The 16,595-nt window shown below is 52.9% G+C and overlaps 3 non-coding genes across 3 annotated transcripts; all 3 read left to right on the top strand.

The window, feature by feature from the left end:
• The first annotated feature begins 854 nt into the window (after nucleotides 1-854).
• TRNAS-GCU (transfer RNA serine (anticodon GCU)) lies at nucleotides 855-936 on the top strand. Its single transcript has one exon. It is a non-coding gene; the product is annotated as a tRNA-Ser (tRNA).
• Nucleotides 937-6,102: 5,166 nt separating this feature from the next.
• TRNAS-GCU (transfer RNA serine (anticodon GCU)) lies at nucleotides 6,103-6,184 on the top strand. The gene has a single exon. It is a non-coding gene; the product is annotated as a tRNA-Ser (tRNA).
• A 5,172-nt stretch (nucleotides 6,185-11,356) lies between these two features.
• On the top strand, nucleotides 11,357-11,438 carry TRNAS-GCU (transfer RNA serine (anticodon GCU)). Its single transcript has one exon. It is a non-coding gene; the product is annotated as a tRNA-Ser (tRNA).
• Nucleotides 11,439-16,595: the final 5,157 nt, after the last annotated feature.

Raw genomic sequence — 16,595 nt, 5'->3', positions numbered from 1 at the left:
TTACGGGGCGCCTTGCCTTCTGAGCCTTCTCCCATCGTAGGGGTTGTTGGTCGGTCACACACACGCAGATCCTACCCCTTGAGCCCTTTCCACTGCACACAGCCCCTCTCTGCCCTCCCACACACAAGGATCCTGCTGCATTCAGATCCAACCAGACTGCCAGGCAGGGGCACGGTCCCACCCCTCCCCACCCCTCCCCCCTTTTTTTTAACCCAGCCCCAGGCACTTGTGATGCAAGGGATGTGCTTGCAGGATGGCATTATGAGCTCAGAGCCCCTCAGCCAACCCACATTGTGGGTCTCTCCTCCCACATTGTGTGCATCCCATTGCGTGCAGCGAAGCTGCTCACGCGTGCGGGCCTCCATGAGCTCCGAGGCATCCCTGGACCTGCAACGCTGCTGGCAGCTACCCTCGGACTGCCAAAGAACAGCGGGGTGCGGAGAGGAAGAGGCCCACTGCTGTGGGGAAGACAGGTACTGGGAGAAGGTCCAGAGGGTGAGGGAGGGAGGTGGCCGGAGAGGTAGAAGCCTGCCCCACCCACACATTATTGCACCCTGCCTCCGTGAGGCAGGTCCCTGGCTCCCCAGCAGGGACCAGTCTGTCCCTCATCCTCCTTGTTCACCTGTTTGACCCGACCCTACTGGCCTGGGGGAGGAGTTCAGCAGAGCACTGCGCTTTTCAGTCCTATCCTCCCTCCTGGCAGGGACTCCTGCCCAACAGACAGTCCTGAACCTGCCAGTCCTCCTTGTTCACAAGTCTCTGTGGCGGTGCTGGCAGTGGCGGTGCTGGCAGTGGCGGCAGCAGCAGCTGCTGCCGCAGCCACGGCCACAGCTGCGCCACGGCCACAGCAGGCTGACGAGGTGGCCGAGTGGTGAAGGCGATGGACTGCTAATCCATTGTGCTCTGCACGCATGGGTTCAAATCCCATCCTCGTCGGAGCCCAGGGACCAGCCCAGAAGGAGCCTTCTGGAGCAGGGGCCGCTCTTCCCATGCTGTTTCTGACAAGCGCCCATTTGTCAGGCTCTTGTCTACCAAGCAGGGCAGGTGACACCTCCCCAGGAAGGGAGTGTCCCCCTCCCCTACTCTCTCCCCACCTCCGGGGTTTGCACAGCCCCATCAAACACAAAGCCTTTCACGAGGCATGTCCCTGGCCATGTCCCTGCTCAAGAGCTCCCTGTGCCTGGGACAGGCCCAGGTGCGCCCGGGCAGTGAAGCCGGGAGGGGAGGGCTCAGGCAATCGGAGCCAGAGGAGCCAGGGGTTTCCAGGCAGTAGCCAGAGAGAGCAGCATTGTCCCCTGGTCTCCCACGTGCTTTCAGCGAGACAGAGAGAGAGAAACTACGATCCCTGCACACAGGTGCTCTAGAGCTGAACTCTTGGCATAAATCAGCCAACATCTTGGGCAAAGTAAATTATTTAACAATATTTTTAAAAACTACCTGCATTATATTATCCCAAGTATTTCTATACATACACCAGTCACCGGTGCATAATCAAGGAGGCTTCACCCATAAAACTATAAAAAGGAGCAGCAATAATCCTTCTGCATAACAAAAAAGCTGGTTTCTTCAACTTGCCCAATGCTGTACTGCCCTCTCTTGGAATAACTGAGTTAGGAAAGGCCATCATCAGTATCTCAGCCACGCTAGAACAAGGTCTGGATGAACATTAAGTCCTGTACAGCATACGCAGACTGAAATTTCTTCACTGGCAAACATTGTGGCTGGAAGTAGAACTGCCCTGGACGTACTAGCACTTTCTCAAGGAGGCGCGTGTGCCTTCATCAACACCACCTGTTGTACCTGTATTGACTGAGGTGGTCAAATCATACGAGAGGCCAACAAAATTAAAGACGCCACAGCAGTCTTGCCTAAAGTAGCTGAAAAAACCCTTTTGATTGGTAGGGTTGGCTCCCAGACTGAAGCAGACGGTTAGGGAAACGGTCCAAGATGGTGTAAAAGTACATTTTATTAGGATTATTGACCTTGGTAACTGTGAATGTATTGCTTCAGTTAATGTTATGTTGTAGCAGATTGATGCGTAAAAAAACAGAACCGGGTGTAACTCAAGCGTAGGCCCAAATAATGACGCTAAATATATTAACGGCTAGAGACAAAGAAAAGGAAGAAGTACTTGAACTAATGGCTACGAACTATTATGAAGGCTAGAGGCAAGAAAGGGTGATGGGACAGCACGGCCTACGCAGTGATCGGCCCGGGCTTCCCGGGAGTTGTGAGCAGGTTGTCTGTAGCCCCTTTACCGTACTCTAGACCTTTAACATGACGTGAGGTTGGAAGTCGCAAAGTGGGGAGTATGGAAGTAAAGCGGTTAATGCCGGTGGAATTGAAATAGTTGACGCCTCACAGGCCTTTGCAGGCCTATCTAGCAAATACACCTAGGAAAAACAAAAACAAAAACAAAAACAAATAACATCTGCAATGACCTTGCTGACGTCCGTGTTCCTAGCTATCGAAGCCATGTATTGACTTTCTACTATCTGTTTTGCTGGAACCTCCTCTCCTGAAGTGATTCACTCCCTTTTTGCTGCTGATCCACACACACACACGCACACACACACACACACACACACACGCACACACGCACGCACACCTGTTGTCCTGTGAAGGACAAGTTGTATAATCCAAAGGTATATTAACTCTTTAACAGCCTCATTAGGGCAGCCGCTGCTCTCGGCTCTCCCCTATAGCTATAGTAATAAATTGTTTCTGCTCTGACCGGAACCTAAATTGAATTCCATTTATTCTGAGAAGAAGGCAAAGGAGTAGTAAGAGAGAGAGAGAGAGAGAGAGACCTACCCAAGATGAGAAGATTCGGGAGGCTGGCTCAGACCACTTCTTCCAAGTGCTTGGCTCCTCTCTGAATCGTTCCCATTGCGTTTAGCAAGTCATAAGTAGTCCAGGAAATAACCTGGCAGGGTTCGGAAAAGCCCCGAGAGGTTTGCAACAGGAACGTATTTTGTGCCAAACAGCTCACCCACCACAGCCGCAAACACGCGCTCGCAGCCAAGTTCTCTTGGGTGTCCACACTGACCCTGAAATGCCTATAGCAGCGCCACAAAAATACAATTTCTGTGCTTCCTTGCTCTTCCCAAACTGACTACAGGCATTTCACAGTACAAACGTTGTTCTGGCAAGGGCCGTTACCTACCACCCTCACTAACAAGCGCTCGCAGACAAGTTTTCCTGGGACACAACACCGCTGTGGCCCAGACACCTGCCTTCCCCACTAACAAGGGCTCACAGCCAAGTTCTCTTGGGCCCCTGCAACGGCGCTGGCAGTCCTATTCCAGCCCCACCACACCCATATCTCCATGCTTGCCTCTCTCTCCCCAAATGACACCACCCCCACCAACTGACTCTCAGAACAAACACAGTTCTGGCTAAGGGGCACGACCCCAAACAAGGGCGCAAAGCCAAGTTCCCTTGAGCTCCTACTGTTGCCTTGGCATGCCTGTTCCGGCCCCACAACAACTGCTCATTTGCGCTTCCTTGCTCTTCAAAAGCTGGCACCGTTCCTACTTGCAGACTGCACAAGAAATGTGATTCTGGCCAGGCCGCTCACCTACCACAAACACTAAGCGCACACAGAGAAGTTCCCTTTGGCCCCTACATTGGCCCTGGCACGCTATTCCAGCCCAGCAAAACTTACACCTCTGTGCTTACCCTCTCTTCACAGAATGTCACAACGGTGGAGGTTGGAAGAGACCTCTGGAGATCATTTAGTCCGGCACCCCTGCTCAAGCAGAGTCACCTAGAGCACGCTACTCAGGACCGTGTCCGAACGGCTTTTGAATTATGCCCAAGGATGGAGACTCCACAACCTCTCTGGGCAACCCATTCCAGGGCTCAGTCACCCTCACAGTAAAAAAGCTTTTCCTTAGATTCAGACGGAACTTCTTGTCTTTCAGTTTGAGACCATTGCCTCTCGTCCCATCCCCGGGTACCACTGAAGAGTCCGCCTCGGTCTTCTTTACACCCTCCCTTCAGACACTTATACAGATTGCTAAGGTCCCCCCTCAGACTTCTCCAGGCTAAACAGTCCCAGCTCTCTCAGCCCCCCCTTCTCAGAGGAGAGATGCTCTAGTCCCTTAATCATCTTATTGGCCCTTTGCCGGACTCGCTCCAGTAGCTCCTTATCTCTCTTGTACTGCAGAGCCCAGAACTGGATGCAGGACTCCAGACGTGGTGTCACAAGTGGTGAGCAGAAGGGAAGGATCACTCGCATCGATCTCCTGGCAGCACTCTTCCTAATGCAGCCCAGGATACCACTGGCCGCCTTTGCCACAAGGGCACGCGGCTGGCTCACGGTCAGCTTGTCCACTAGGACTCCCAGTTCCTTCCCTGCAGGGCTGCTTTCCAGCAAGTCAGCCCCCAGCATGTACTGGTGAAGGGGGTTACTCCTCCCTAGGTGCACCTGAAATTCTACTTTTCCTGTGATCTGATGGGGTCCCATTTAGGCGACCTCTCGTCCCCCTTATAAATCCCACACCCACACCCACCCCCACCCCAAACAAGCACACCCTGATGGAAACAAACCTCCCCCTTGAGACCTCTGGTATCTGTTTCAGACAACCGCTGCTGGTCCCCCTTACAAATCCCCAACACCTCTAACCAAACACCTTGTCAGAGTCCAGTACTCCCTGACCAGGTTCTTCTAGATATTCCACGCGTACGGAGAGTGCAATGTCTAATATAACAGTTTGTTTGGGGGGTGGGGGGAATTTGATGTTACACAGGGTTTTTGATTTAGCAGAGTGATTCAGCAATATACTGAAATCACAATTCAAGTGTACACGCCTAACAAAATCTAGCTAGACAGATCAATCACAGCACCAACGTGATTGCCATTACCGGTCTCAAATACGCTCGCCGTCACAACGCTGGGCGTCCCCAGTCGCCGGGAAGGAATGCGTGGGTTGATGCCAGCTCAAGCCCGTTGCTCTCTTCAAAATTTCTCTGTTAGCTGTTGAGGCTTCATACTCTCTCTTGGGCTGAGCCACATATACACTTTCCACATGCTGGTCTGGCTAATCTCAGGGAGGCATTCACTTCCTTTTGGTCAGCTCTGAAAAAAAAAAGAAAAAAACCCACTTACGCCAGGTCCAGGTAACGGATATGGCTGCTTATCTGGGACGAAGGCCACCCTTTGGTCCCCTTTGTCTTGAGATAACGTTAGTTCTCTGTGCAACAGCTGTGGGTCGCGAGCTGCATCCTACACTGTCCTTGGGATTTACGGGGCGCCTTGCCTTCTGAGCCTTCTCCCATCGTAGGGGTTGTTGGTCGGTCACACACACGCAGATCCTACCCCTTGAGCCCTTTCCACTGCACACAGCCCCTCTCTGCCCTCCCACACACAAGGATCCTGCTGCATTCAGATCCAACCAGACTGCCAGGCAGGGGCACGGTCCCACCCCTCCCCACCCCTCCCCCCTTTTTTTTAACCCAGCCCCAGGCACTTGTGATGCAAGGGATGTGCTTGCAGGATGGCATTATGAGCTCAGAGCCCCTCAGCCAACCCACATTGTGGGTCTCTCCTCCCACATTGTGTGCATCCCATTGCGTGCAGCGAAGCTGCTCACGCGTGCGGGCCTCCATGAGCTCCGAGGCATCCCTGGACCTGCAACGCTGCTGGCAGCTACCCTCGGACTGCCAAAGAACAGCGGGGTGCGGAGAGGAAGAGGCCCACTGCTGTGGGGAAGACAGGTACTGGGAGAAGGTCCAGAGGGTGAGGGAGGGAGGTGGCCGGAGAGGTAGAAGCCTGCCCCACCCACACATTATTGCACCCTGCCTCCGTGAGGCAGGTCCCTGGCTCCCCAGCAGGGACCAGTCTGTCCCTCATCCTCCTTGTTCACCTGTTTGACCCGACCCTACTGGCCTGGGGGAGGAGTTCAGCAGAGCACTGCGCTTTTCAGTCCTATCCTCCCTCCTGGCAGGGACTCCTGCCCAACAGACAGTCCTGAACCTGCCAGTCCTCCTTGTTCACAAGTCTCTGTGGCGGTGCTGGCAGTGGCGGTGCTGGCAGTGGCGGCAGCAGCAGCTGCTGCCGCAGCCACGGCCACAGCTGCGCCACGGCCACAGCAGGCTGACGAGGTGGCCGAGTGGTGAAGGCGATGGACTGCTAATCCATTGTGCTCTGCACGCATGGGTTCAAATCCCATCCTCGTCGGAGCCCAGGGACCAGCCCAGAAGGAGCCTTCTGGAGCAGGGGCCGCTCTTCCCATGCTGTTTCTGACAAGCGCCCATTTGTCAGGCTCTTGTCTACCAAGCAGGGCAGGTGACACCTCCCCAGGAAGGGAGTGTCCCCCTCCCCTACTCTCTCCCCACCTCCAGGGTTTGCACAGCCCCATCAAACACAAAGCCTTTCACGAGGCATGTCCCTGGCCATGTCCCTGCTCAAGAGCTCCCTGTGCCTGGGACAGGCCCAGGTGTGCCCGGGCAGTGAAGCCGGGAGGGGAGGGCTCAGGCAATCGGAGCCAGAGGAGCCAGGGGTTTCCAGGCAGTAGCCAGAGAGAGCAGCATTGTCCCCTGGTCTCCCACGTGCTTTCAGCGAGACAGAGAGAGAGAAACTACGATCCCTGCACACAGGTGCTCTAGAGCTGAACTCTTGGCATAAATCAGCCAACATCTTGGGCAAAGTAAATTATTTAACAATATTTTTAAAAACTACCTGCATTATATTATCCCAAGTATTTCTATACATACACCAGTCACCGGTGCATAATCAAGGAGGCTTCACCCATAAAACTATAAAAAGGAGCAGCAATAATCCTTCTGCATAACAAAAAAGCTGGTTTCTTCAACTTGCCCAATGCTGTACTGCCCTCTCTTGGAATAACTGAGTTAGGAAAGGCCATCATCAGTATCTCAGCCACGCTAGAACAAGGTCTGGATGAACATTAAGTCCTGTACAGCATACGCAGACTGAAATTTCTTCACTGGCAAACATTGTGGCTGGAAGTAGAACTGCCCTGGACGTACTAGCACTTTCTCAAGGAGGCGCGTGTGCCTTCATCAACACCACCTGTTGTACCTGTATTGACTGAGGTGGTCAAATCATACGAGAGGCCAACAAAATTAAAGACGCCACAGCAGTCTTGCCTAAAGTAGCTGAAAAAACCCTTTTGATTGGTAGGGTTGGCTCCCAGACTGAAGCAGACGGTTAGGGAAACGGTCCAAGATGGTGTAAAAGTACATTTTATTAGGATTATTGACCTTGGTAACTGTGAATGTATTGCTTCAGTTAATGTTATGTTGTAGCAGATTGATGCGTAAAAAAACAGAACCGGGTGTAACTCAAGCGTAGGCCCAAATAATGACGCTAAATATATTAACGGCTAGAGACAAAGAAAAGGAAGAAGTACTTGAACTAATGGCTACGAACTATTATGAAGGCTAGAGGCAAGAAAGGGTGATGGGACAGCACGGCCTACGCAGTGATCGGCCCGGGCTTCCCGGGAGTTGTGAGCAGGTTGTCTGTAGCCCCTTTACCGTACTCTAGACCTTTAACATGACGTGAGGTTGGAAGTCGCAAAGTGGGGAGTATGGAAGTAAAGCGGTTAATGCCGGTGGAATTGAAATAGTTGACGCCTCACAGGCCTTTGCAGGCCTTTCTAGCAAATACACCTAGGAAAAACAAAAACAAAAACAAAAACAAATAACATCTGCAATGACCTTGCTGACGTCCGTGTTCCTAGCTATCGAAGCCATGTATTGACTGTAAAAAATTCTACTATCTGTTTTGCTGGAACCTCCTCTCCTGAAGTGATTCACTCCCTTTTTGCTGCTGATCCACACACACACACGCACACACACACACACACACACACGCACACACGCACGCACACCTGTTGTCCTGTGAAGGACAAGTTGTATAATCCAAAGGTATATTAACTCTTTAACAGCCTCATTAGGGCAGCCGCTGCTCTCGGCTCTCCCCTATAGCTATAGTAATAAATTGTTTCTGCTCTGACCGGAACCTAAATTGAATTCCATTTATTCTGAGAAGAAGGCAAAGGAGTAGTAAGAGAGAGAGAGAGAGAGAGAGACCTACCCAAGATGAGAAGATTCGGGAGGCTGGCTCAGACCACTTCTTCCAAGTGCTTGGCTCCTCTCTGAATCGTTCCCATTGCGTTTAGCAAGTCATAAGTAGTCCAGGAAATAACCTGGCAGGGTTCGGAAAAGCCCCGAGAGGTTTGCAACAGGAACGTATTTTGTGCCAAACAGCTCACCCACCACAGCCGCAAACACGCGCTCGCAGCCAAGTTCTCTTGGGTGTCCACACTGACCCTGAAATGCCTATAGCAGCGCCACAAAAATACAATTTCTGTGCTTCCTTGCTCTTCCCAAACTGACTACAGGCAGTTCACAGTACAAACGTTGTTCTGGCAAGGGCCGTTACCTACCACCCTCACTAACAAGCGCTCGCAGACAAGTTTTCCTGGGACACAACACCGCTGTGGCCCAGACACCTGCCTTCCCCACTAACAAGGGCTCACAGCCAAGTTCTCTTGGGCCCCTGCAACGGCGCTGGCAGTCCTATTCCAGCCCCACCACACCCATATCTCCATGCTTGCCTCTCTCTCCCCAAATGACACCACCCCCACCAACTGACTCTCAGAACAAACACAGTTCTGGCTAAGGGGCACGACCCCAAACAAGGGCGCAAAGCCAAGTTCCCTTGAGCTCCTACTGTTGCCTTGGCATGCCTGTTCCGGCCCCACAACAACTGCTCATTTGCGCTTCCTTGCTCTTCAAAAGCTGGCACCGTTCCTACTTGCAGACTGCACAAGAAATGTGATTCTGGCCAGGCCGCTCACCTACCACAAACACTAAGCGCACACAGAGAAGTTCCCTTTGGCCCCTACATTGGCCCTGGCACGCTATTCCAGCCCAGCAAAACTTACACCTCTGTGCTTACCCTCTCTTCACAGAATGTCACAACGGTGGAGGTTGGAAGAGACCTCTGGAGATCATTTAGTCCGGCACCCCTGCTCAAGCAGAGTCACCTAGAGCACGCTACTCAGGACCGTGTCCGAATGGCTTTTGAATTATGCCCAAGGATGGAGACTCCACAACCTCTCTGGGCAACCCATTCCAGGGCTCAGTCACCCTCACAGTAAAAAAGCTTTTCCTTAGATTCAGACGGAACTTCTTGTCTTTCAGTTTGAGACCATTGCCTCTCGTCCCATCCCCGGGTACCACTGAAGAGTCCGCCTCGGTCTTCTTTACACCCTCCCTTCAGACACTTATACAGATTGCTAAGGTCCCCCCTCAGACTTCTCCAGGCTAAACAGTCCCAGCTCTCTCAGCCCCCCCTTCTCAGAGGAGAGATGCTCTAGTCCCTTAATCATCTTATTGGCCCTTTGCCGGACTCGCGCCAGTAGCTCCTTATCTCTCTTGTACTGCAGAGCCCAGAACTGGATGCAGGACTCCAGACGTGGTGTCACAAGTGGTGAGCAGAAGGGAAGGATCACTCGCATCGATCTCCTGGCAGCACTCTTCCTAATGCAGCCCAGGATACCACTGGCCGCCTTTGCCACAAGGGCACGCGGCTGGCTCACGGTCAGCTTGTCCACTAGGACTCCCAGTTCCTTCCCTGCAGGGCTGCTTTCCAGCAAGTCAGCCCCCAGCATGTACTGGTGAAGGGGGTTACTCCTCCCTAGGTGCACCTGAAATTCTACTTTTCCTGTGATCTGATGGGGTCCCATTTAGGCGACCTCTCGTCCCCCTTATAAATCCCACACCCACACCCACCCCCACCCCAAACAAGCACACCCTGATGGAAACAAACCTCCCCCTTGAGACCTCTGGTATCTGTTTCAGACAACCGCTGCTGGTCCCCCTTACAAATCCCCAACACCTCTAACCAAACACCTTGTCAGAGTCCAGTACTCCCTGACCAGGTTCTTCTAGATATTCCACGCGTACGGAGAGTGCAATGTCTAATATAACAGTTTGTTTGGGGGGTGGGGGGAATTTGATGTTACACAGGGTTTTTGATTTAGCAGAGTGATTCAGCAATATACTGAAATCACAATTCAAGTGTACACGCCTAACAAAATCTAGCTAGACAGATCAATCACAGCACCAACGTGATTGCCATTACCGGTCTCAAATACGCTCGCCGTCACAACGATGGGCGTCCCCAGTCGCCGGGAAGGAATGCGTGGGTTGATGCCAGCTCAAGCCCGTTGCTCTCTTCAAAATTTCTCTGTTAGCTGTTGAGGCTTCATACTCTCTCTTGGGCTGAGCCACATATACACTTTCCACATGCTGGTCTGGCTAATCTCAGGGAGGCATTCACTTCCTTTTGGTCAGCTCTGAAAAAAAAAAGAAAAAAACCCACTTACGCCAGGTCCAGGTAACGGATATGGCTGCTTATCTGGGACGAAGGCCACCCTTTGGTCCCCTTTGTCTTGAGATAACGTTAGTTCTCTGTGCAACAGCTGTGGGTCGCGAGCTGCATCCTACACTGTCCTTGGGATTTACGGGGCGCCTTGCCTTCTGAGCCTTCTCCCATCGTAGGGGTTGTTGGTCGGTCACACACACGCAGATCCTACCCCTTGAGCCCTTTCCACTGCACACAGCCCCTCTCTGCCCTCCCACACACAAGGATCCTGCTGCATTCAGATCCAGCCAGACTGCCAGGCAGGGGCACGGTCCCACCCCTCCCCACCCCTCCCCCTTTTTTTTTAACCCAGCCCCAGGCACTTGTGATGCAAGGGATGTGCTTGCAGGATGGCATTATGAGCTCAGAGCCCCTCAGCCAACCCACATTGTGGGTCTCTCCTCCCACATTGTGTGCATCCCATTGCGTGCAGCGAAGCTGCTCACGCGTGCGGGCCTCCATGAGCTCCGAGGCATCCCTGGACCTGCAACGCTGCTGGCAGCTACCCTCGGACTGCCAAAGAACAGCGGGGTGCGGAGAGGAAGAGGCCCACTGCTGTGGGGAAGACAGGTACTGGGAGAAGGTCCAGAGGGTGAGGGAGGGAGGTGGCCGGAGAGGTAGAAGCCTGCCCCACCCACACATTATTGCACCCTGCCTCCGTGAGGCAGGTCCCTGGCTCCCCAGCAGGGACCAGTCTGTCCCTCATCCTCCTTGTTCACCTGTTTGACCCGACCCTACTGGCCTGGGGGAGGAGTTCAGCAGAGCACTGCGCTTTTCAGTCCTATCCTCCCTCCTGGCAGGGACTCCTGCCCAACAGACAGTCCTGAACCTGCCAGTCCTCCTTGTTCACAAGTCTCTGTGGCGGTGCTGGCAGTGGCGGTGCTGGCAGTGGCGGCAGCAGCAGCTGCTGCCGCAGCCACGGCCACAGCTGCGCCACGGCCACAGCAGGCTGACGAGGTGGCCGAGTGGTGAAGGCGATGGACTGCTAATCCATTGTGCTCTGCACGCATGGGTTCAAATCCCATCCTCGTCGGAGCCCAGGGACCAGCCCAGAAGGAGCCTTCTGGAGCAGGGGCCGCTCTTCCCATGCTGTTTCTGACAAGCGCCCATTTGTCAGGCTCTTGTCTACCAAGCAGGGCAGGTGACACCTCCCCAGGAAGGGAGTGTCCCCCTCCCCTACTCTCTCCCCACCTCCAGGGTTTGCACAGCCCCATCAAACACAAAGCCTTTCACGAGGCATGTCCCTGGCCATGTCCCTGCTCAAGAGCTCCCTGTGCCTGGGACAGGCCCAGGTGTGCCCGGGCAGTGAAGCCGGGAGGGGAGGGCTCAGGCAATCGGAGCCAGAGGAGCCAGGGGTTTCCAGGCAGTAGCCAGAGAGAGCAGCATTGTCCCCTGGTCTCCCACGTGCTTTCAGCGAGACAGAGAGAGAGAAACTACGATCCCTGCACACAGGTGCTCTAGAGCTGAACTCTTGGCATAAATCAGCCAACATCTTGGGCAAAGTAAATTATTTAACAATATTTTTAAAAACTACCTGCATTATATTATCCCAAGTATTTCTATACATACACCAGTCACCGGTGCATAATCAAGGAGGCTTCACCCATAAAACTATAAAAAGGAGCAGCAATAATCCTTCTGCATAACAAAAAAGCTGGTTTCTTCAACTTGCCCAATGCTGTACTGCCCTCTCTTGGAATAACTGAGTTAGGAAAGGCCATCATCAGTATCTCAGCCACGCTAGAACAAGGTCTGGATGAACATTAAGTCCTGTACAGCATACGCAGACTGAAATTTCTTCACTGGCAAACATTGTGGCTGGAAGTAGAACTGCCCTGGACGTACTAGCACTTTCTCAAGGAGGCGCGTGTGCCTTCATCAACACCACCTGTTGTACCTGTATTGACTGAGGTGGTCAAATCATACGAGAGGCCAACAAAATTAAAGACGCCACAGCAGTCTTGCCTAAAGTAGCTGAAAAAACCCTTTTGATTGGTAGGGTTGGCTCCCAGACTGAAGCAGACGGTTAGGGAAACGGTCCAAGATGGTGTAAAAGTACATTTTATTAGGATTATTGACCTTGGTAACTGTGAATGTATTGCTTCAGTTAATGTTATGTTGTAGCAGATTGATGCGTAAAAAAACAGAACCGGGTGTAACTCAAGCGTAGGCCCAAATAATGACGCTAAATATATTAACGGCTAGAGACAAAGAAAAGGAAGAAGTACTTGAACTAATGGCTACGAACTATTATGAAGGCTAGAGGCAAGAAAGGGTGATGGGACAGCACGGCCTACGCAGTGATCGGCCCGGGCTTCCCGGGAGTTGTGAGCAGGTTGTCTGTAGCCCCTTTACCGTACTCTAGACCTTTAACATGACGTGAGGTTGGAAGTCGCAAAGTGGGGAGTATGGAAGTAAAGCGGTTAATGCCGGTGGAATTGAAATAGTTGACGCCTCACAGGCCTTTGCAGGCCTTTCTAGCAAATACACCAAGGAAAAACAAAAACAAAAACAAAAACAAATAACATCTGCAATGACCTTGCTGACGTCCGTGTTCCTAGCTATCGAAGCCATGTATTGACTGTAAAAAATTCTACTATCTGTTTTGCTGGAACCTCCTCTCCTGAAGTGATTCACTCCCTTTTTGCTGCTGATCCACACACACACACGCACACACACACACACACACACACGCACACACGCACGCACACCTGTTGTCCTGTGAAGGACAAGTTGTATAATCCAAAGGTATATTAACTCTTTAACAGCCTCATTAGGGCAGCCGCTGCTCTCGGCTCTCCCCTATAGCTATAGTAATAAATTGTTTCTGCTCTGACCGGAACCTAAATTGAATTCCATTTATTCTGAGAAGAAGGCAAAGGAGTAGTAAGAGAGAGAGAGAGAGAGAGAGACCTACCCAAGATGAGAAGATTCGGGAGGCTGGCTCAGACCACTTCTTCCAAGTGCTTGGCTCCTCTCTGAATCGTTCCCATTGCGTTTAGCAAGTCATAAGTAGTCCAGGAAATAACCTGGCAGGGTTCGGAAAAGCCCCGAGAGGTTTGCAACAGGAACGTATTTTGTGCCAAACAGCTCACCCACCACAGCCGCAAACACGCGCTCGCAGCCAAGTTCTCTTGGGTGTCCACACTGACCCTGAAATGCCTATAGCAGCGCCACAAAAATACAATTTCTGTGCTTCCTTGCTCTTCCCAAACTGACTACAGGCAGTTCACAGTACAAACGTTGTTCTGGCAAGGGCCGTTACCTACCACCCTCACTAACAAGCGCTCGCAGACAAGTTTTCCTGGGACACAACACCGCTGTGGCCCAGACACCTGCCTTCCCCACTAACAAGGGCTCACAGCCAAGTTCTCTTGGGCCCCTGCAACGGCGCTGGCAGTCCTATTCCAGCCCCACCACACCCATATCTCCATGCTTGCCTCTCTCTCCCCAAATGACACCACTCCCACCAACTGACTCTCAGAACAAACACAGTTCTGGCTAAGGGGCACGACCCCAAACAAGGGCGCAAAGCCAAGTTCCCTTGAGCTCCTACTGTTGCCTTGGCATGCCTGTTCCGGCCCCACAACAACTGCTCATTTGCGCTTCCTTGCTCTTCAAAAGCTGGCACCGTTCCTACTTGCAGACTGCACAAGAAATGTGATTCTGGCCAGGCCGCTCACCTACCACAAACACTAAGCGCACACAGAGAAGTTCCCTTTGGCCCCTACATTGGCCCTGGCACGCTATTCCAGCCCAGCAAAACTTACACCTCTGTGCTTACCCTCTCTTCACAGAATGTCACAACGGTGGAGGTTGGAAGAGACCTCTGGAGATCATTTAGTCCGGCACCCCTGCTCAAGCAGAGTCACCTAGAGCACGCTACTCAGGACCGTGTCCGAACGGCTTTTGAATTATGCCCAAGGATGGAGACTCCACAACCTCTCTGGGCAACCCATTCCAGGGCTCAGTCACCCTCACAGTAAAAAAGCTTTTCCTTAGATTCAGACGGAACTTCTTGTCTTTCAGTTTGAGACCATTGCCTCTCGTCCCATCCCCGGGTACCACTGAAGAGTCCGCCTCGGTCTTCTTTACACCCTCCCTTCAGACACTTATACAGATTGCTAAGGTCCCCCCTCAGACTTCTCCAGGCTAAACAGTCCCAGCTCTCTCAGCCCCCCCTTCTCAGAGGAGAGATGCTCTAGTCCCTTAATCATCTTATTGGCCCTTTGCCGGACTCGCGCCAGTAGCTCCTTATCTCTCTTGTACTGCAGAGCCCAGAACTGGATGCAGGACTCCAGACGTGGTGTCACAAGTGGTGAGCAGAAGGGAAGGATCACTCGCATCGATCTCCTGGCAGCACTCTTCCTAATGCAGCCCAGGATACCACTGGCCGCCTTTGCCACAAGGGCACGCGGCTGGCTCACGGTCAGCTTGTCCACTAGGACTCCCAGTTCCTTCCCTGCAGGGCTGCTTTCCAGCAAGTCAGCCCCCAGCATGTACTGGTGAAGGGGGTTACTCCTCCCTAGGTGCACCTGAAATTCTACTTTTCCTGTGATCTGATGGGGTCCCATTTAGGCGACCTCTCGTCCCCCTTATAAATCCCACACCCACACCCACCCCCACCCCAAACAAGCACACCCTGATGGAAACAAACCTCCCCCTTGAGACCTCTGGTATCTGTTTCAGACAACCGCTGCTGGTCCCCCTTACAAATCCCCAACACCTCTAACCAAACACCTTGTCAGAGTCCAGTACTCCCTGACCAGGTTCTTCTAGATATTCCACGCGTACGGAGAGTGCAATGTCTAATATAACAGTTTGTTTGGGGGGTGGGGGGAATTTGATGTTACACAGGGTTTTTGATTTAGCAGAGTGATTCAGCAATATACTGAAATCACAATTCAAGTGTACACGCCTAACAAAATCTAGCTAGACAGATCAATCACAGCACCAACGTGATTGCCATTACCGGTCTCAAATACGCTCGCCGTCACAACGCTGGGCGTCCCCAGTCGCCGGGAAGGAATGCGTGGGTTGATGCCAGCTCAAGCCCGTTGCTCTCTTCAAAATTTCTCTGTTAGCTGTTGAGGCTTCATACTCTCTCTTGGGCTGAGCCACATATACACTTTCCACATGCTGGTCTGGCTAATCTCAGGGAGGCATTCACTTCCTTTTGGTCAGCTCTGAAAAAAAAAAGAAAAAAACCCACTTACGCCAGGTCCAGGTAACGGATATGGCTGCTTATCTGGGACGAAGGCCACCCTTTGGTCCCCTTTGTCTTGAGATAACGTTAGTTCTCTGTGCAACAGCTGTGGGTCGCGAGCTGCATCCTACACTGTCCTTGGGATTTACGGGGCGCCTTGCCTTCTGAGCCTTCTCCCATCGTAGGGGTTGTTGGTCGGTCACACACACGCAGATCCTACCCCTTGAGCCCTTTCCACTGCACACAGCCCCTCTCTGCCCTCCCACACACAAGGATCCTGCTGCATTCAGATCCAGCCAGACTGCCAGGCAGGGGCACGGTCCCACCCCTCCCCACCCCTCCCCCTTTTTTTTTAACCCAGCCCCAGGCACTTGTGATGCAAGGGATGTGCTTGCAGGATGGCATTATGAGCTCAGAGCCCCTCAGCCAACCCACATTGTGGGTCTCTCCTCCCACATTGTGTGCATCCCATTGCGTGCAGCGAAGCTGCTCACGCGTGCGGGCCTCCATGAGCTCCGAGGCATCCCTGGACCTGCAACGCTGCTGGCAGCTACCCTCGGACTGCCAAAGAACAGCGGGGTGCGGAGAGGAAGAGGCCCACTGCTGTGGGGAAGACAGGTACTGGGAGAAGGTCCAGAGGGTGAGGGAGGGAGGTGGCCGGAGAGGTAGAAGCCTGCCCCACCCACACATTATTGCACCCTGCCTCCGTGAGGCAGGTCCCTGGCTCCCCAGCAGGGACCAGTCTGTCCCTCATCCTCCTTGTTCACCTGTTTGACCCGACCCTACTGGCCTGGGGGAGGAGTTCAGCAGAGCACTGCGCTTTTCAGTCCTATCCTCCCTCCTGGCAGGGACTCCTGCCCAACAGACAGTCCTGAACCTGCCAGTCCTCCTTGTTCACAAGTCTCTGTGGCGGTGCTGGCAGTGGCGGTGCTGGCAGTGGCGGCAGCAGCAGCTGCTGCCGCAGCCACGGCCACAGCTGCGCCA

Source organism: Struthio camelus, chromosome 19, assembly GCF_040807025.1.
Source record: "Struthio camelus isolate bStrCam1 chromosome 19, bStrCam1.hap1, whole genome shotgun sequence".
In the NCBI taxonomy this organism is placed as follows: domain Eukaryota; kingdom Metazoa; phylum Chordata; class Aves; order Struthioniformes; family Struthionidae; genus Struthio; species Struthio camelus.
The sequence above is the reverse complement of the archived record's forward strand: the minus strand, read 5'-3'. Positions and strand labels throughout refer to the sequence as shown.